The sequence below is a fragment of the Aegilops tauschii genome, chromosome 2, assembly GCF_002575655.3.
Source record: "Aegilops tauschii subsp. strangulata cultivar AL8/78 chromosome 2, Aet v6.0, whole genome shotgun sequence".
Taxonomy (NCBI): Eukaryota; Viridiplantae; Streptophyta; class Magnoliopsida; order Poales; family Poaceae; genus Aegilops; species Aegilops tauschii.
The window spans coordinates 491,203,030-491,225,447 of record NC_053036.3 but is presented as its reverse complement, the minus strand read 5'-3'; positions in this window follow the sequence as shown (position 1 = coordinate 491,225,447).

Genomic DNA, 22,418 nt, shown 5'->3' with positions numbered 1-22,418 from the left:
AAAAAAAATTGTTAGTAGTGGCGCACCGAGGGTGTGGTGTGCCATTACTAGTTAAACTAGTAATGGCGCACTATCCCCTGGTGCGCCATTACTAGTTTTGAAAAAAAAAATTGTTAGTAGTGGCGCACCGTGGATGTGGTGCGCCATTAGTATTTGGACATTAATGGCGTACCAACACATGGTGCGCCATTAGTATATAGTAGTGGCGCACCACATGTGTGGTGCGCCATTAGTGTCCATATTATCTATAGCCCTTTTCCTAGTAGTGCAATGTCACCGCGAATATCCATGGGTTTTATTATACGATAAGCATCACACAATTTCAGATTTATCTATTTGATTCCCAAGGAGTGCCCCAAAGTATCTATCGGAAAGTCAAGATGAGAACGTGTGCCAACCCCTATGCATAGGCCCTAAAGTCACGGAACCCGCAAGTTGATCACAATAATACACATCAAGTAACTCAATTGGATATCCCAATGTCACTACAGATATCCTCATGCAAAACACATATTAAGTGCTCTCGAATCCTTAAAGACTCAATCCGATAAGACAACTTCAAAGGGAAAACTCAATACAAGATAGAGAGGGGAAATACCCCATATGATTCATCTATGTCAACAAAGCCCGCGTTACATCAAGATCGTTCCATCTCAAGAACACGAGAGAGAGAGAGAGAGAGAGAGAGAGAGAGATACAACACATAGCTACTGGTACATACTCTCAGCCCCGAGGGAGAACTACTCCCTCTTCATCGTGGTGGCCGCCGGGATGATGAAGATGGCCACCGAAGATAATTCCCCCCTCCGGTAGGGTGCCGGAACGGGGTCTAGATTGGTTTTCGGTGGCTACAGAGCCTTGCGGCGGTGGAACTTCTGATCTAGGGCTACCCCGAAGGGTTTTGGAATATTTGTGAATTTATAGGGCGAAGAGGGGGTGCGGGAGGCCACCGAGGTGGGCACAACCCACCTGGGCGCGCCAGGGGGCCCTGGCGCGCCCTCGTGGGTTGTGCCCCCCTCAAGGCACCCCCAGGTGCAGCTCTGGCCCATTGGGTTCCTTCTGGTCCAAAAGAAATCTCTGTAAAGTTTCGTTGCGTTTGGACTCCGTTTGATATTGATTTCCTGCGATGTAAAAAACAAGCAAAAAACAGCAACTGGTACTGGGCACTAAGTCAATAGGTTAGTCCTAAAAAATGATATAAAGTTGCAATAAAAATGATTGTAAAACACCCAAGAGTAATAAAATAACAGCATGAATACTTCATAAATTATAGATACGTTGGAGACGTATCAAAGTACCTGACATCAGCAAAAGCAGTTTGACAACAGCAAAAGCAGATTGACTGCAGCAGCTGCTGCTACAGAGGCATGTTCATCAGGAGTTCTAGGCAGCTCTAGCCAGCAGCAAGTCTAGGCAGAGACAGGAGTAGAAACTCCAACTCCAGATCGTCCAGCACGGCACCTACAAGAGGAAAATACAGTGAGGAAAGAGTGATCCTTGGAGTTTGATCTATATTGTACTCCACTTGACGAAGAGGACATAGGCATACCCGGTCAAGATCCTGGTGACTTAAACATGGAAGATCCTGGAGAATTGAACATGGCTCGTGGTGAAAATCTTGGTGAGCATAATCTTGTCCTGGTGAATTCAACAGAGCACTACTTTTAGTAACTGGACATTGTTTTCTAAAAATAAAAATAGCAGTAAAATACGGTAGCAGTAAACATGATCAATTCATTACAATCTCAACAGGAGCAAAACATTAAGAATTTGCACTAGTATTTTACTCCTAAAGTTAACTGGTTATTGTTGAGCAACACTCAATTGTTAATCATATCACTCCCTCTTTAAAAATGGAGTACTAAAATTAAAGGAACACTGACAGTAAACATAGTTTTTAACAAACACTTGCTATACTCCAGGAGTATAAACATGATTTTCATTAACTGAAAAAGTTCCAGTTAATTAAATTTAACAAGAAAGGTTAGTTAATTTTGTTGTATAGCAAATGAAGGTTAATTAATTTTTGAGTATGCTCCCAGGATCAAGCACTTTTACTCCAGGAGTACTTCTGCATAGCCAAATAGTTAAGCATATAATAGCTATTAAAGGGAGGCTACTCAACTTAAGCTAAGATTTAATTTAATTTCAATTAACAGAAAAGTTTTAGTTAATGGAAAATTTATTTAATTTTAATTAAAGTAATAGTTTCATTTAGTTTTAATTAAAGGAAAGGTTTTAGTTTAAAGGGGGTAATTATCTTGAAAATTTTCATTTAGTCTGTTTGTCAGACAAGCGTGAGCAAACAAACAGTAAGAATACATGTGCAGAACAAACCAGTGTGTGCGCGCGCGCTAAAGGAAATAGAAAGAATTCCTTATTTGACACTATCTTAAATGTTGTTTCCCTATTTGACAATGAAAACTTTTTCTTCCCTATCTAACATCGACTCTAATTTTTTTGCCCTTTATGACACTTTCATCCGTTTTAAGCCTGAACGGTGTTAAATGTCACCTAAAAAGACCATTTCACCCCTTATGTGGTATGTGAGCAAAGTTTGTGCATGGAGCTCGTGTGGCGGCGGCTCGCACATTCGGTTTACTGGCAGGGCGCATATCTTGTGCAGCTCGCGCGCGTGGTGTACAGCCGATGACAGACAACCAGTGGAGCCGTGGAACAACGAGGCGTGCGGGGCCAAAGATGTTAGAGGCACGGAACGGCTGGGAGAAAAACGTTTGGCAACCGAGAGAGCGCGTTGGCCAGCAGAGTCACCGACTTGCATCCGACTTGTGGTCCGCGGTCAGAGAAACCGGCTCATCCGGGCCGGTTTGATGCAGGGGCGGAGATAGGGGGTAATATCTCGTTACTTACGTGTTAGTTCTACCAGTAGTTTGTACTACCTCTCTCTTAGTTTACAGGACATGCGCGTACCCCTAGGTCGTCAATTTGACCAATCTAATGCAGGTCATATATTAAAAAAGATATACCAATATAAACTTCAGATGTTCTATTTTTAAGTGGTACAATTTTTATGTTATATAGTTTATATTAGGGTGATAAAATTGGCAACCTAGATATACACGCAGGACTTGTAAACTGAAACGGAGGGAATACGTATAAAGTGTATTGCCATTTGTCGTTTAATGCTAAATTGATTATGGCCCAACGTGGCAACTTTTTCTAGCCCAAAGGCCTAAACATGGGAAAGCACCGCTTCAGCCTTTCATCGCTAGTTGTAGACATCAGAAAAGATCAGCCGTGAGATCGTGCACTTAGAGCATCTCCAGCCGCGTCCTCAACAGGCCCTTCCCAGACGATTTTTCAGCGCCACCGCTCAAAAATCGGCCCAGTCGCGCTCCAGGGAGCCCGTTTTTCGCCGGTTTGGGCCGAAACTGGCCCCCGCGGACCCAGGTCGAACCCGGCGAGCTGGGGGCGCCTGGAGGCGAGCAGTTTTGGCGCGAAAGAGCCGCGGGCCTGCCGAGTCAGCGACACGCGCCTCGCCTTCCATCAGAACGCCTCGTTTCCCGCGGGGAATCAATGGCAAGGCTGTCGCCGGTCAGCCTTGCCATTGATTCCTCACAGGCGGCGCGGCGACGCCTCCCCTTCCGCCACACGTACACATGGCGCGGGGCTATAAAACCAGCGGCTCCCCCTTGCCGCTGGCCACACCAGCCCGAGCCCAAACCATCTGCCTCCCTCCCGTCCGCCACCGAGCTGCCTTTCTCCCCGTCCCCCGGCGTTCCTTCCCTTCCCTCTCAGCGATGGCCGAGCAGGGATCCAGTAGGGGCGGCCGCGGCCGATGAAGATGAGGAGGACGTCAGCGACTTCGCCGCGCTCAGCGAATTCTTCGCCCCTTAGTTGGGTTTTTTAGTAACTTATTATGTAACGTCGAACATGTCGAATATATGTCAAGTTTGCCGAACTTTAGCAGAACATTGCCGAACTTTGCCGAATTCCTTTTTTTTTAAAACCCCGTGTCTGGGGTCAACCCTGGGGCCGGCGGCTGGATGGCCGCTCGCCCCCATGCCGATTTTAGCGCCGGCTCGCCCCCAGGCGGCGATTTTACGCTCCCCCTTGGGGCCAACGGCTGAAGATGCTCTTACTTTCCTATCGATCTACCCTCCTCCTAATTTCGTTCGTGGCATTCTGGAGGTTCTGTATGGCCCTGCGCCGCCGCCCCTCGCTTCTCGATAGGGAAGACCGGCAGAGGGCACTCCACTTCGTGGCGATTGAATCCATCAGAGTCCACGAGACAACGACTGCTTGTGTGCTTTACCAGTATCATACAACAACAGATCAAATTCAACTTCAACGAATCAAGGTATATCACCGCAGTATTGCAATTTTGGTAAATTTTTGCTTCCTTTGAAGGAAATAGTTTAATTTACTAATTTGATAAGGCAGATTCTAATTTACAAATCTAGTGTCGCTCTTCTGTTTATTTTTTTCAATGATGAAAGATGAGGAGAAAGAATACAAAGGAAAATAGATTCCCTTTTTCAAGTCCATTGCTTCTAGCGCTCAAACATATGTGAGAGTGCAAATCCGTAGATTAAAATGTACTGGCTTTTTTTGTTACCCGGCATATACGTTCTTCGCCCCCCTTATGTCCAAATCCTGGCTCCGCCCTTGATTGGATGCATATGCATGCTCTACACAAAGGCCAACGGGGCCATGGTGCGGCACGGTAGAAGGGCATGGCGGGCATCCTTGGTCGCATGTCCTGCATCGCCAGCGCGGCAACCTGAGCCTGCATCATGCACGTCCTCGCCACAATAGCAAGGCAGCACTTGTAGACGCCGTACACAAGAGCTAACAACATTTGATCATTTGATTGATTTTCTTTTAAAGTTGGCTCACGCACCTAGCAACCGAACCGGCTGGGATAAACACATGCAGCTAGTCAGCTACGTAGCATACAACAAACAAGCTGGCTGGACATGTCTTATTTTCCATTATTAGCATCTATTAAATTTTTGGTCACATATCATATGAGGGGCAAAGAGGTCTTTTCAGGTGCCGTTTAACACCGTTAAGGCTTAAAATGGACGAAGGTGTTATAAAGGGCATAAAATTTAGACTCGATGCTATATAGGGTGTCAAATTGGGAAAGAAAATTTAAAACGGTGTTAAATAAGGAATTCTCTCAAGGAAATACTCCAAGAAGACAGAGCAAGAACTACTCGATGAACAGCAAATGTTCAAACAAACAGCAGTAAATATCAAGAACATCAAAATAATAAGAAGAAAAAATGATATTTGGTTCCAACAGTAGGAATTATTCCTAACAGAGCACTACTCACATTTCTCCTTGCTACTCACATTCCTCACTTGCAAAATTATTCCTAGCAGAGCACTAGTCACATTAACAGTACTCATCCGTCAATGTAAAATTAACAGTGGCAACTCAAAATCTTGTCATAGTAGCAATTCAAGATGAGTTTTCTTACTTTTCCGGCTGGCCTGAATATCACAGCTCACCATGTGGGATTGGGAAGAAGTAGCCATGGCCATGGACTAGGATTGCTCTCAGAAGAGGGCACATCAGACCTGGGATTCCTCTGATCCCAGTACAGCCTATGCAGGTCCTCGACCTACAAACACCACACCACAAGCAGATGCAACCACATGATAAATATATTTAACATTACAACCAATTACTCCCATCTGTGGAACAAATTACAAAAATAATTGACTCTGTTCGTGGCTATTTAACCAAGAAGTTGTTTGAACATGCTTGTTACAAGTAATCCAAAATTCAAGATTTTATTATTGAATAAAGGCTAGACAGTTTACATAAATTTCAGCAAGCACAAATGTTCAGTTAACCGATGTAATACAGAAAACATAAGGACAAGCAAGTTACGCCAAGGAAAACAACAAGACAACAACAAGCTACCGAATTTGGTACAGCTCATAAGTTTCAGCTTGAAGCTACAAGACCAGAGTGCCCAAGTCAGGCTAGGTAGCAGTCTATGAAACTGCACTTCTTAGCACATTCAGATATCTGCCAACTACAGTATTGCCTGGGTAAGGTCCTTGCTAGGATCACATACAGTTCATAACAAACAGACTTATATATGTAACTATTGCTTGATTTGGTTCAGACTTGTGCGTATTCATTGTGTTTAGAAACCCGCTTTTACTTACTTTCATGTGTATGGCCTCACACCTGTCTAAATAAACCGAATAAGCCCTTCAATGAACACTGGTTGCGTTTGGTTGCGTTCTCGTCTCAGCATAGTTGTTCCCTCTTCATGCATGCTCAACTCAACACCCCTCTTCATGCATGCTTCTAGTGTATTTGTGCTAAGCTAGTGTGGACTCATGCACCCTCCATACACTCTACCAAACACCCAAAAGTGGGTCGAGAAGGGAACTCTTGGGCTCATGCACCCTTCATACACCCTACCAAACACACCCTAGAAGGAGGTGCCGCCAACCTATCCTCTACAATAGCAACAGTAGGAGTTGTACTCCAAATCAAAGTGAAGCACATCAGGAGCTGCAAGATAGAGAAAGATAGTAGAAGAGGGGAGAGAGAACCTCCACGGCGTCGGCTGCAAGCAGTGCAGGGTTGCCCGAGCAGAGCCTCCATGACATGGCGTTGGTTGGTGCTTCCCCACCCGCTCCTCTACTGCTACAAAGGACATAATTCAAGACAGGAGATTAGAGAGGGAAGGGAGAGATAGGAGGAAGGAGGGGGAAGGGGATGAACTCACCGGACATGGCGGATCCAACCGGAGTAGAGGACGCAGCGGAACGAGGCGAGCTCGGCGTGGTGCTGCGCGGTGGCGGGAGACGCCGGGTGAAAGGATCGAGACGGTCGACTAGAGGGGGGGTGAATAGGAGACTACAAATTTTACTCTTTCTTGTCAATTTTAAGGCTTAGCGGATAAAAAGGGTTCACTAGATATGCAACTAGGTGAACACAACCTATATGACAAGCAAGTTCTAAGCTAAGTATGCTAGGCAACAAACTAATTAGCAAGCCAACAAGCATACAAGGCTAAGTAAAGTGCGGGAAAGGATTAACCACAAGTGAGACGAGGACGCGGATTTTATCCCGAAGTTCACTCTTCCTTGGGGAAGAGCTACTCTCCGTTTGGAGCGGTCCCGGAGCCAAAGCTTGCGGAATGCCACCGAAGGCTCACCGTAATCTCCTTCGAGTCACCCCCAACGGATGAGCCTCGAATCACTCGGGGTTGGTCTTGAAGGCGACCACCACACCTTTACAAACTTCTCCGGAGCACACCACAAGCAAGGAAGCTTCCGGAGGAACCTCTAACCGCCTAGGAGCCCAAGCTCCAAGAGTAACAAGTCATGGTGGATGAATGTTGCGAGGAATGCGATTTGGTTTGGTCAAAGTGTAGATCGGGTCTTGCTCTCCCAATCCCCAAAGTTTCAACGAGATTGGGTGGAGGGATTGAGAGTAGTGAGCAAAATGGGGTGTAGCAATGGAGGAGCTCAACAAGACATTAGGGTTAGGGGATGGAGGAGGAAGAAGGGGGCTTTTATAGTGTTCTTGGCCGGGAGGGGATTTCTGCCCGTTGGACCCCGTGCGCACGGGCCAAGTCAGCCCCGTGCGCACGGGGTGTCCAGTGAGATGCGAGGTACCCCGTGCGCACGGGCCAAGTCAGCCCCGTGCGCACGGGGTGTCCAGTGAGTTTCGAGGTACCCCGTGCGCACGGGCCAAGTCAGCCCCGTGCGCACGGGGTGTCCAGAAATATTCTGACTACCCCGTGCACACGGGGTGTCCGGAAGATTTCTGATGAAAACATCACAGGACACCACGACAAAGCACACCACAAGTGGAATATCTGAGGAGGTGTAGGAGGGCTGGTGTATCTGTCTTGGAGGCATTCCCACACGACACTAATTCCACGAAGACCCCTCTTGATAGTGCGGTTTTACCTACGACTCAAATCGAACCAAAACGAAAAACCTTCGAGTCGCCGGTAACCACGCCTTTGATCTTTTTGGACTGGGGGGTCGCACACCTCCATCAATGGACACCTTGGAACCAATGTCCTGAGATAAACTTTAGCAACCAACATTAGTTCCACTAACCACATTGTCATCACACCAAAATATAATCTAAGTGATACTTGCACTTTCAATCTCCCCCTTTTTGGTGCATTGATGACAACATGGTTAGGACATGGCATATAGGATACAACTTAAGTAAACAGCCATGCGACAACAGTTGATCAAAGGAGCTCCCCCTATATATGTGCAAGGAAAAAATGCTTGATTATGCATCAAGCACACACATATGAGGCTCCCCCTAGATCCACATTGTCAAGTCATGTGATCAACATAATAAAACCCAACACGGTGCCTAGATCACATGCAAGTGTGGTGAGCAGAAAACGTGAGACTAACATATAGAAGCTTGATCATACTCCACAAGATATATCAACATAAGCATAGATAAATTCCATAAAGTAGATAGTCTCTCACATAGACTAGGTAGCTCACGACCACACCGCGAAAGCAAGTAAATAAGAGTATCTCAAGCCAAATAAACACAACCAAAGCAAACGAGAAACGAGGCCTTGAGATCTCACCCAACTGAAACCAACTGCAAACGCCCCTAATAGAACACTTCTCCCCCTTTGTCATCAAGACAACAAAAAAGGGAAAAGGCGATGCTAACGAGACTCTAGACAAGAGGAGGTGCGCTCGAAGCATCATCATCATCATCAAAGTGCCATCCCCCCAAGGGAAAAGAACGAGCTGTGGCCACACTGTCGATGTCCTCGGACCCTGGACCAACCTCCTCACCAGCTGCAGCACGCTCAGCCTTCTCCTAACGCCTCACCAGCTTGCCCTTGTTGATCTCCTTGACCTGACGGCGCTGAATGGACTGACACATTTTGAACATGTTGCTCAAGGTCTTCAGAAGAGACTTCTTCTCCTCTCTGGTGAAACTGGCATCAGTAGCAACTTGCTTCCCTTTGCTATGCGGAATCCGCACATAGGATGAACATCCCTCAGTGTAGGTAGCACGATCCTCAGGCCTGGGGTTGCGCCCCTTCTTGGGAGGCACATATGGTGGAGGAGCAGCCGGAAACCAGTTGGAATCACGCTTCGGAAAGGAGGTGCGGTACTTGGCAATGTACCTGGTGGGACAGACGGACTCAATCAAAGCTTGGATGAACGGAGCATAGATGCATGACTTGTTCTCCTGAACACACTGCCTGATCTCAAAGAACATGAAGTCCAGAACATCCACTTTCTTCTTGTTATGAAGGTAGACAAAGATATCCAACATGGAGCTCCTCAGATTGTGAGAGTCCCCGGTCTTAGGATTAAGCGTGTACCTAAGAATGTGACGCATAGTATCATAGGTTGGCTTCAAATGTTTGATAGAACCGGTGGTGAAGGCCTTGTCTGGCTTGTAAGCAAAAGCAATCTCATCCTTGTCTCTACCTGTCTCACGAACACGGCCATACTCAGGATGCTCCTCAGCAAAGAACCGATACGGAATGATGTCAGAGAACTTGGCCATGGAGGCCTCACACTCATATGTGCCAGACATCCAAGTCATAGTGCGAGCCTCATCACTGTGGAAGTATACGGTGGCAAAGAACTGCATCACAAGATCTTCACTGAACGGATGGTGGAAGGCGACGAACGGGATCAAGCCAAGCCTCCCAAGAGCACTATACACACCGGGATAGGTATGATCATTGTCCCGAAGAGCCTCCACATTGATTTGCTTGTGGGGGGCAAACTTGTTTTTCTTGGTCATGATCAGCTCAGAGAACACCCGGTGTTGAAAATCATTCTTGAATCTTGGGTCAACCCCTGCATCAGTGTTTGGCACATAGGGGAAATCCTGCCTGCAAGCCCAAAGCTCTGGCTTGGTCCACTTAGAGAGAGGTAGATTCTTGACATTCCGACCTCCTGGGAGCACATGTTCCTCTCCTTCCTCCTCATCAACATCATCAGCAGAATCATCCTCATCTTCTATCTCTGCATCTGCGGGGTTCTCATAGTGAGCATCTTCCTGCGAATCATACTCCTCTTCTGAATCCTCGGAGGCTTCAATCACTGGCTGCTTGGAGGCGGTACGGCGAACACGGCCCATCTCAGAGCCCTGACCGCTTCCTTCGGACGGCTGACGAGGAGCCAAAGAGAATTCCCTGGAACCTGCCTTGGTGCGCTTGCGATGGAGCTCGGACCTCTTGTCAGCAGAGTCTGAAACACAACAGCAACAAAGCACAACAAACACGAGAGACACAAATAAGTACAAGTGCTCGAGAAGCTGGCGAGGAATGGAAGACACAGAAGAAAGAGGACTGGCACCACTGTGTACCCCGTCCATACGGGGGTCTGACCACCGTGGACACGGGGTCCCGTGCGCACGGTACAAGGCCCGTGGTCACGGGGGCCCCGTGCGCACGGTACAAGGCCCGTGGACACGGGGTTCGCCCAGCGGCAACCACTTCCAGATCAAAATCCGGGAGTGAGTGCGACAGGGAGAACTGCCACAGTAATGCCCATCCGCCCCTAGTCTACCACACGGGAATGACTGGCCTAGACTAGTAGAGGAGGAAACCCTAGACTAAAACGGATCCAAAGGAGGAAAAAGAAGAACAAGGGGAGGGAGATACCAGAGGAGGACCCCATCCCGGAAGATCTCCACGGAGCAGCGAAGTCCCACGGCGCACGGAGGAGCACCGGCGACAAGGAGGCGGCGGCGGCGGCCTGGAGGCGATCTGGGGCGTGGAGGGGGCGACTGGGTGGGAAAGAACCCAAACCCCCCACGTCCCACCTCTTCAGGGCCAGAAACCGCAGACCCCGTGTGCACGGGTTAAAGGCCCCGTGGGCACGGGGTCCCCGTGCGCACGGTACAAGGGCCGTGGGCACGGGGTATCCAGAGGATTTTGACAGGAGGAAGCTTGTTGGGTTATGGCTGAATGCAAATTCTTACCAAGACCCCAAAGAGCATTCCCGCCTCACTTCTGAACACGTCGCACAGGAAATCCAACACTACTAGAAAGGAGTATGTGTAGCACTTGCACTGGAAGAGACTCGAGAAAACACACACTCACGGAAACACGAACACAAGGACAAGAAGAACCACACAAACAAAAGACAAAAATGATCCAACCTCCAACGGAGGGCGGTGGCCGAAGCCACCATGTTTGAGTTTGTTTGGTATGGCACCGCGAAGATATGAACCTTGGTTCCAAGACCAATACTCATCTTTGAAGCACAAAGGCCATCTTCAAATGGCTAATGTGAAAGATTTTGATCAATTTATGCACTAGTAGGATAAGATAGCTCATTAGTTGAGCTAGCTCCCCCTACTTAGGTGCCTACATCTAAAACAAGATACTAGTAGAGTATGTGTGTGTATGCAAGAACCTCAATCCAAGTTACTTATATCCACGATATTCAGCTCATGCCTTAACTCGCGGAATCTTGCTTCATCAAGTGGCTTGGTAAAAATGTCGGCAAGTTGCTTCTCGGTGTTGACATGGAATAAATCAATGTCTCCCTTGGCCACATGATCTCGAATGAAGTGATGACGAATCTCGATATGTTTGGTTCGGCTATGTTGCACTGGATTGTCGGCGATCTTGATTGCACTTTCATTGTCACAAAATAGAGGCACTTTGTCACATTTGACACCATAATCCATCAAAGTTTGCCTCATCCATAATAATTGTGCACAACAACTTCCTGCAGCAATGTACTCGGCCTCGGCGGTTGAAAGGGACACACAATTCTGCTTCTTTGAAGACCAACTTACCAATGACCTCCCTAGGAATTGACAAGACCCGGAAGTGGACTTGCGGTCTACCTTGTCTCCGGCCCAAGCCGAATCCGAATATCCTAATAGCTTGAAAGTTGCTCCTTTGGGGTACCAAAGGCCCAAGTTTGGGGTATGAACCAAATATCGAAGGATTCTTTCCACTGCCGAAAAATGGCTCTCCTTGGGAGCGGATTGAAATCTTGCACACATACATACACTCAACATAATATCCGGCCTAGATGCACAAAGGTAAAGCAAAGAACCGATCATAGAGCGATATACCTTTTGATCCACATCTTTACCATTGGGATCAAGATTAAGTTGGCCATTTGTGGGCATGGGCGTCTTCATGGGCTTGACATCTTGCATTTTGAATCTCTTGAGCATGTCTTGAATATAAAGTGCTTGGTTGATGAAGGTTCCTCCTCTCAATTGCTTCACTTGAAATCCAAGGAAAAACTTCAACTCTCCCATCATGCTCATGGCAAATTCCTTGGTCATAAGATTCTCAAACTCAACGTTAATAGCATGGTTAGTGGAACCAAAAATAATATCATCAACATATATTTGGCACACAAACAATTCTCCTTTTACCCTCTTCGTGAAGAGAGTGGAATCTATTAACCCGATCTGGAACCCCTTCTCGCTTAAGAACGCCGTAAGGTGATCATACCAAGCACGAGGTGCTTGTTTAAGTCCATAGAGCGCCTTATGGAGTTCATAAATGTGAGAGGGGTGATTGGGGTCTTCGAAACCGGGAGGTTGTTTGACATACACCAACTCCTTAAGAGGACCATTAAGAAATGCACTCTTCACATCCATTTGATACAATTTGAAATCATGATGTGAAGCATATGCAAGCAAGATACGAATGGACTCAAGACGGGCAACGGGGGCAAAGGTTTCACCGAAATCCAAACCTTCAACTTGGGTGAACCCTTGTGCCACTAACCTTGCCTTGTTTCTAGTGACTTGTCCATGCTCATCTTGTTTGTTCTTAAAGATCCACTTTGTTCCAATGACATTATGATGTTCTTTGGGTCTCTTCACAAGAGTCCATACTTTGTTGCGGGTGAAGTTGTTGAGTTCTTCATGCATGGCATTTACCCAATCCGGGGCGTCAAGTGCATCTTCAACCTTAAGGGGCTCAACACAAGAGACAAACGAGTGATGTTCACAAAAGTTTGCCAAATGTCTACGAGTAGTTACCCCTTTGTTGATGCTTCCATAAATATTGTCTGTGAGATGTTGAAGATGCTTTAACTTGGCGGCCGCTTTTTGCACTTTGAGGGTAAGCTCTTCTTCACTTGGTTTTGAACTTGTGGAAGAAGCTTGACCTTGAGAATGCTTTAGCCTTGGAGACACCCTTCTCTTCACAACCTCTAGTTCTTGATCACTTGGATGTGATGATGTGGAAGACACTTGAGGTTGGGATTGATCTTGATCTTGATCTTGATCAAGAGCTTGACCTTGGGCCTCACGGATTGGTTCTTCGTCATTTGGTTGGGCTTGCCCTTGATCTTGCTCGGGAACATGAGGGACTTGATCTTGTTCTTGGATAGGTTCATGATTTTCCATAGCATCTTGACCTTGTGGTGGCGGTGATGACTTCCCTTGTGGAGAATCCACAAGAGGGGCTCTTACTCCTTCTTCTTCTACTTGGACTTGGGGTGTTTCTTGTGGACGAATGTGGCCTATCCCCATAGTCCTTATAGCTTGTGAAGGAGCCTCATCACCTACAACACTAGGAACAATTTGCTCCGCACGGGAACCATTATCTTCATCAAACTCCACATTTACCGTTTCCTCAATACATCCGGTGGATTTGTTGAGAACACGGTAAGCATGCGAGTTTGATGCATATCCAACAAATATGCCCTCATAAGTTTTAGGCGCAAACTTAGCTAAACGGGATTTCTTATTTAGAATGAAACACATACAACCGAATACTCGAAAGTATTTGACGTTAGGCTTTCTCCCGATTAGGAGTTCGTAGGGAGTCTTGTTCTTGAGCTTACGAAGATAAAGCCGGTTTGTAGCATGGCACGCGGTGTTGATGGCTTCGGCCCAAAGCTTGTATGGAGACTTGTACTCGTCAAGCATGGTCCTTGCCATCTCAATGAGAGTCCGGTTCTTCCTTTCCGCAACACCATTTTGTTCGGGAGTGTATGGCGCGGCATATTGATGCTTGATCCCCTCATCGCTCAAGAACTCGTTCATAGTGTAATTTTTGAACTCGGTGTCGTTGTCACTTCAAATTGCCTTGATCTCACAATTATGTTGACGTTGAGCTTCTTTGGCAAAGTTGATGAAGGTGTCTTGAGTTTCATCTTTAGTCTCGAGGAAGAACACCCATGTATATCTTGTATAGTCATCGACAATGACAAGGCAATACCTCCTCCCTCCCAAACTATCATAAGATGGAGGCCCAAAGAGATCCAAGTGAATGAGCTCGAGAGGCCTCAAAGTGGTAATGATAGTTGACACCTTATGAGCTTTTTCATGAAGTTTTCCGGCAATGCACGCACTACAAGGACGATCTTTGGCAAAAGACACATTGGTTAGTCCAAGGATGTGCTCCCCCTTTAAGAGAGCTTGTAAATTTCTCATGCCAACGTGCGCTAGTCGGCGATGCCAAAGCCACCCCACGTCGGCCTTGGCCATTAGACATGTTGCAAGATAAGTTTTCTCATTTGAGAAATCAACCACGTAAAGGTTGTCTTCAACATGCCCAACAAAGACCACTTTGAGATTGCTTCTCTTAAAGAAGGTCACATGAAATTCACCGAAATGAGAATCATAACCGGCACGAGCCAATTGAATTGTAGAAAGTAAATTGTAGTGAAGAGATTGAACAAGCATGACATTCTTAAGTGATGCATCACTAGAGATTACCACCTTGCCCAAACCCAATACCTTGCCCTTGCTATTGTCACCAAAAGAGATGTTTGAAGTGGCCTTGACCGAATCAATGAACTCCACAAGCATCTCCCTCTCTCCGGTCATATGATTGGTGCAACCACTATCAATCACCCATTGTGTTCCACCGGAGGTATAGTCCTACAAGAATCAAGCTTTGATTTTAGGTCCCCATTTTGCAATGGGTCCTAGAGAGTTAGCAATAAGGCTCTTAGGAACCCAAATAGTCCAAGCATAATCATCATAGTTAGTGCCAACAAATTTAGCAAAGGTATGACCATCATTTCCTCTCATGAGGACATAAGATGGATTGTTCTTGCCGGCAAACTCTTTGGGAATGGCCTTGTCCCTAGTGACCTTGCCATCCCCGACATTCCCTTTTTCCTTCTCCTTCCCCTTGTGTCCTTCATGAACAAATGCTATCTTTTGTTGGGGAGGAGAAGTAGGACCGATCTTCTTTTTGTTGCTCTTCTTCTTGGTCTTCTTCTTCTTAGAAGAGGGGTCAAACCCAATTCCCTCCTTGGCAACACACTCCTTTTGGTTGCTCAAGAGGTCATTGAGGTTTTTCTCCCCTTGAATGCACGACACAAGCCCTTTCTCAATTTGGGCTTTTAACTTCTTATTCTCCTCTTGGAGAGAGGTGCAATCATGAGCAAAGTTAGCCGTACAAGATTCATCATTTAAATCAATATGAGGGACGGAAGTAAGAGCCTTAATGGTTGTAGCTTTAAGTTGAGCATACGACTCGGTGAGGGCAATGAGGTCACCTTTGACAACCTTGGAACTAGTCACAAGGAGCTCATGTTCCTCAACAAGTCTCGTGTGATCAACTAGAAGCTTTTCAACCCTTACTTTAAGGGCATCGTTGTTCTCAAGAGCAAGTTGCAACGCATCATCGGTTTTAACGAAGTCAATTTTATGAGAAGACAAGGCTTCCTCAAGTGATGCTCTCATGACACTCTCTTCATATAGCTCGTGCTCGAGGAGTTCAACTCTCTCTTTTTCCTCTATGAGGAGGTTTTCAACGTTCTCAATAAAATCATCGCGTTCGGCGAGTGATTTAAGGAGATCATTAAAACGAGCACGAGCTTCACCATGAAGAGTGTTCATGAAAGCCATCAAGGATTCCTCATCATTATCCACACCATCATCACACTCATCCTCCACTATCTCACATGAAACATTGGGAGTGTGGATGAAGGGTTTTTGAGAGTTGGACTTTGTTTTTACCTCTTTGGCCATGAGGCAATGATGAGTGAACGGCTTGTCCTCGCTGGGAGAGTCGAAGAGGCCGGTGGTGGAGGAGGAGGTAGTGGCATGCATGGCAATGGCGGCCGTGCCCACATAATCATCATCACCGTCATCTTCATCTCCGGACATGTACTCCTCATGAACAAGAGCCTTGTCATCTTTCCTCTTGGAAAACTTGGTGAACTTCTTCTTCTTGAGCACAAGCTTCTCGGACTTGTCTTCACGTCTCTCATAAGGACAATCATGCACAAAATGTCTTGGGCTATCACAATTGTAGCATTTTCTTCGTCCAAACGATCTTCCTTGCAGATTCTTCCCTTTGTTTGCCATGGTCCCGGAATATTTCTTGACCAAGAGAGCCAAGTCTTCCGCAAAGTCATTTGCCGGGCATGAGGTGTCAACATCTTCCTCACAAGTCTCTTCAACAACTTCTTCATCCCTTGAGGGTTGGGCAACTACTTTCTTGGCCTTCAATGCAAGATTTGAGTTCTTGGTGGCTTGAGCTATGGCAAAGGTCTTCTTGGACTTGGTCTCCAAAAGAACATGAGTTGAGAAGGTGGATACAACTTGTGCCGCGGTCAACTTTTGATAGTCTGGGTGTTGATGTATCATCATCACCATGGTATGTTCCGTGAGAACCATAGCATCAATGAACTTGTCCTTAATGAAATCATCATTCGCCCAAGTGCACCCAAAGGTTCTCAAATTGAGCACAAGAGACTTCAACCTTCGATATACCTCTTCCGCGGACTCACCCTCATTTCTCACAAATAGGTTGACTTCTTGCTTGAGCAAAGCCAACCGAGATCTTCGAATTGCTTCATCACCTTCGAGGGCCTCCTCAAGGCAATCCCAAATTTCCTTGGCGGTCTTGAGGAGAGCAATGGAGTCACTATAGTCATCGGTCACCGCGGTGTGCAACATGTGGTGGGTGGTAGCATTGAGTTGATCATCAACTGCTTCTCTTGGAGTGAGATTCATGGGATCCTTGGGGTTGAAACCATTGACCAAATTCCACCATAGTTGTGTAGAGGCACTGCGAATATGAGACTCCATATCTAGCTTCCACTTAGCAAACGCGTTAGCTTTCAAAGGGGGCGGAGGCCCCACAGGATTAATGCGAGGGTGCTGCAAGGGTTGTGGTGAGTAAAATGGTTCCACGGCATTGTACTTGGGAACTTGAGTGCGAGCCGGGGATGCAAGAGGTTCTCTCGAATCATCCGCATCATGAACCGCATTTGGATCAAATGAGTTTAAGGCGGATGTCGAGGGCTTTAAGCGAGCATCAATTTCCTCCTTGACCGAGGAGCGAACTTCTTTCAACATAGAAGTTTTGAGGTCCGCAAACATTGAAAGAATATCGGCCGCGGTCAACGGGGCACCCGGGTTAATGGGGGCGACGGGAGCAACGGCCGGAGCAACAAGTGCGTCGGCCGCGGCGGGGGTAGGTTTTGACCATCCTCCGCAAGTGGTGCGACACCTCCCTCATTCCCTAGATCGGCCATATCCTCTAAGGTTGTAAAACCTTATATTAGAGCACGAGGCTCTGATACCAATTGAAAGGATCGAGACGGTCGACTAGAGGGGGGGTGAATAGGAGACTACAAATTTTACTCTTTCTTGTCAATTTTAAGGCTTAGCGGATAAAAAGGGTTCACTAGATATGCAACTAGGTGAACACAACCTATATGACAAGCAAGTTCTAAGCTAAGTATGCTAGGCAACAAACTAATTAGCAAGCCAACAAGCATACAAGGCTAAGTAAAGTGCGGGAAAGGATTAACCACAAGTGAGACGAGGACGCGGATTTTATCCCGAAGTTCACTCTTCCTTGGGGAAGAGCTACTCTCCGTTTGGAGCGGTGCCGGAGCCAAAGCTTGCGGAACGCCACCGAAGGCTCACCGTAATCTCCTTCGAGTCACCCCCAACGGATGAGCCTCGAATCACTCGGGGTTGGTCTTGAAGGCGACCACCACACCTTTACAAACTTCTCCGGAGCACACCACAAGCAAGGAAGCTTCCGGAGGAACCTCTAACCGCCTAGGAGCCCAAGCTCCAAGAGTAACAAGTATGGTGGATGAATGTTGCGGGGAATGCGATTTGGTTTGGTCAAAGTGTAGATCGGGTCTTGCTCTCCCAATCCCCAAAGTTTCAACGAGATTGGGTGGAGGGATTGAGAGTAGTGTGCAAAATGGGGTGTAGCAATGGAGGAGCTCAACAAGACATTAGGGTTAGGGGATGGAGGAGGAAGAAGGGGGCTTTTATAGTGTTCTTGGCCGGGAGGGGATTTCTGCCCGTTGGACCCCATGCGCACGGGCCAAGTCAGCCCCGTGCGCACGGGGTGTCCAGTGAGATGCGAGGTACCCCGTGCGCACGGGCCAAGTCAGCCCCGTGCGCACGGGGTGTCCAGTGAGTTTCGAGGTACCCCGTGCGCACGGGCCAAGTCAGCCCCGTGCGCACGGGGTGTCCAGAAATATTCTGACTACCCCGTGCGCACGGGGGTCAGAGACCCCGTGCACACGGGGTGTCCGGAAGATTTCTGATGAAAACATCACAGGACACCACGGCAAAGCACACCACAAGTGGAATATCTGAGGAGGTGTAGGAGGGCTGGTGTATCTGTCTTGGAGGCATTCCCACACGACACTAATTCCACGAAGACCCCTCTTGATAGTGCGGTTTTACCTATGACTCAAATCGAACCAAAACGAAAAACCTTCGAGTCGCCGGTAACCACGCCTTTGATCTTTTTGGACTGGGGGGTCGCACACCTCCATCAATGGACACCTTGGAACCAATGTCCTGAGATAAACTTTAGCAACCAACATTAGTTCCACTAACCACATTGTCATCACACCAAGATATAGTCTAAGTGATACTTGCACTTTCACCGGGGCTCAACAGAATCAGGCGGCATACGTGGAGCAGTCGCGAAGAGCGAGGAGGTCATGTGCACGCGAGAGTGGATGGTGGCCGGCGGCGTGGTACGAGATGGTGGATGGCGGCAGCAGGTGGGTGGGGATGCGGATGGGGCGACGCGAATCTAGGTAGTGGAGGGCAGGAACCACTTGAGGGCGGGGAGGTGTGGGGAGTCGATGCAGGGGCCGACCATGGTGCGAGGGGCGGCGGCGACGGTGTCTATGGTTTTGGCGAGCTGTGCGGGCGTTGGAGATGCCCCTGAGGCCGACGACGGTGCCCGGGAGGGAGGCCGCGAAGGAGGTGGAGGAGGAGCGGTGGTGGAAGGGGGAGACACCGCCCGGGAGGTGAAGCCCGTGCTGGTCCCGCTGCACTGCCGCCTGTAGACTAGGCTCCCTGCCCGCAGACGGTTCATGGCGAGCTCGCCGGAGCAGGGAGGGATCTGGGTAGAGGACGGCGGCGGATTGGGTTGGGCTACGTGTGGGTAGGGATAGGGGCGGCGGCGGATTGAGATCTGAGGGAGGGAGAGGGCTAGGGTTGGAGAGAGGGTTAGGGTGAGAGGGTGAGGCCGTGAGGGGGGTGACGGCTGCCGTCCGATCCAGAAATATCCGACGGTGTATGATGCGTGATCCGCGTGAGAAGCCTATGAACCAATCAAAACGCAGTAAACGCTTTGACAATCTTATGACCATCTCAATTAGTCTTAATTGATTGAAATATAAGTACTTTTTGCACAAAAAAAGCATTTTTCATTTCGATTTTGTTGTAAAGAACCTACCAACTCTTTGTTTCAAAATTGAACCTACCAACTCAAAGTATCTATTTTATCAAAGAAACACCAAAAGTTTCACCAGATTCCACACCTAGATAAGAACGTTCATACCGACAAATTTGACCACATTTATGGCATAGTTTGTTAAAATGATCTCACACTATGCAAAAGTGTGCATATTGGAATGTCAAACAATGCTTCCGTAGGGAGTTTCCATTTTCTTTGCATGAAAAAATCATTTTATTTGGACGAAAAAATCATTTTTCATTTTTCGAGTGCCTAAAATGAGTTTTTTGTGAAGGACCTACCATATATTTGTTGAAAAATTGTACCACACCATTTTTGCAAAATATTACGCCATATGTAATGCACAATTGACCAAATGGTTGGGTGACAAAAGCTTTGATCCACCTCTCGTGAAAAAGACAAATTTCCGTTGATTCAGGAGGAAGCGGGTCAAATTTGAACTACAGTTGCCGTATAGTTTGCTCTTTATTTTTTCCAAAAATCATTTCTAGGTACATAAATATCTATTTAATTAGAGAAACACTAAAAGTTTTTCAAGATTCAACCACAGCTAAGAATGGTCATGCCCGCCGTTTTGACTGCATTTTGAAACGGACATGAAAAATTCAAAAAAATCAAAAAATTACAAAACCTTCGCATTGTGTCATTATATGTGGCCAAGTTACCAGGAAAAATAATAAATTTCTAATATGGCAATTATTTTTTAAAAGTGTTCTCGGAGACGAGCTATCATGTGTGGAGATCAATGGCTTTCAAGCCAAATGATCAATCTTATGGCCACATTCATGTCATAGTTTGTTCAAATGATCTCATATTGTGCACAAGGGTGCATATTGGAATGACAAACAATGTTGCCAAAGGAAGTTTTCATTTTCTTTGGACGAAAAAAAATCGTTTTCCATTTTTCGAGCGTCTAAAATGAGATTTTTTTTGATGAAAAACCTACCAAATAATTGTTGCAAAATTGGACCAAATCAATTTTCTAAAATACTAGGCTATATTTAATGCACAATTGACCAAATGGTTAAGTGTCAAAAGCTTTTATCCAACTCTCGTGAAAAAGACAAATTTCTGCCAATTGAGTTGGAAACAGATCAAATTTGAACTGCAGCTGCCTCATAATTTGCTATTTATTTTTTCCAAAAATCATTTTTAGGTAAAAAGTATCTATTTAATCAGAGAAACACCAAAAGTTTTCCAAGATTTAACCACTAGCTAGGAACGGTCATGCCCGCCGTTTTGACCGCATTTTGAAACGGGCATGAAAAACTAAAAAAATCAAAAAATTGGAAAACCTTCGCATTGTGTCATTATATGTGACAGAGTTCCAAAAAAATAATAAACTTCTAATATGACAATTATTTTAAAAAAATGTTCTCAGAAATTAGCTATCACGTGTGGAGATCTATGACTTTCAAGCCAAATGATCAATATTATGGCCACATTCATGACATAGTTTGTTCAAATGATCTCATATAGTGCACAAGGGTGCATCTTGCAATGATGAACAATGTTTCCTAAGAGAGTTTTTATTTTCTTTGGACAAAAAATCAATTTCCCATTTTTTTAGTGTCCAAAATGAGTTTTTTTGTGAAGGACCCACCATATATTTCGTGCAAAATTGGACCAAATCAATTTTCTAAAATACTAGGCCATATGTAATGTACAATTGACCAAATAGTTGGGTGTAAAAAGTTTTTTTGATCCACCTCTCGTGAAAAAGACAAATTTCCGCATATTCATTTTCCATTTTTCGAGTTCCCAAAATGAGTTTTTTGTGAAGAACCTAACAAATATTTGTTGTAAAAAACTTCTCCATTTTTCAAGAATATTAGATTTTATGAACAAATGTGTACATTAGAAACATTTTTTATAGATATTAAATGGTTTTTAGTTACATCATTAACATTTTTAATACATATTTTGATGTCTAATATTTTGAACACATGTCTACATTTTTAAGACTCGTTGTACATGTTGTTTATATATGTTTAATTTTTTTCACATACAAGATTAACATACTTTCATATATTCCCAACAAAAATACATACGTTTTGATGTCTATATTTGTTTTTACACATTTTACATTTTTGTATACATATAAAACATTGCTGATATTGGTTAGAAAAATTTAAATACATGATTAACATTTTTAGAAAATCTTGTTTTGTTATCTACATATATATATATAGTAAAATTTCCATATATACGTACTGATGACTATTTTTGCATACACATGAAACTTTTTTATACAAATCTAATATTATTTATGATTATCATTTTTTATATGCATGAAACTTTTCAAATACACACATTTAGTTTTTTAAACACATGATTACATTTTTTTGAAATGCGTATTAACATTAACATGTTTTTGAATTACACGTTTACTTTTCTAATTGCTAAACCATATAGCAAGATTCACGAAGGAGTTCATTATTTTCCTATTCTTATAATTTTATATTGTTTAATTGGTTTCAAAAAATTTCTATAAGGAAAACCTATTTAGAATTATACAATGAAAAACCTGTTTTTAGAAAATAATGATTTTTTTTAGATAAGTGACCATCCTTACCAAATGGTAATAATGATAAACTTGTTATTTTCCCATTTTCTTTGGGCCAAATATATGGTTTTTAGTAATATGAGGGCATCCCACATTTCTTCATGGATGGGCCGAGGCCTACATGACACATGGATTTTTTTAAAAGGAGGTGGCCTCGGTCCACCGTGGCCCAAGCCCACCTTGAGTGACACCTTAAG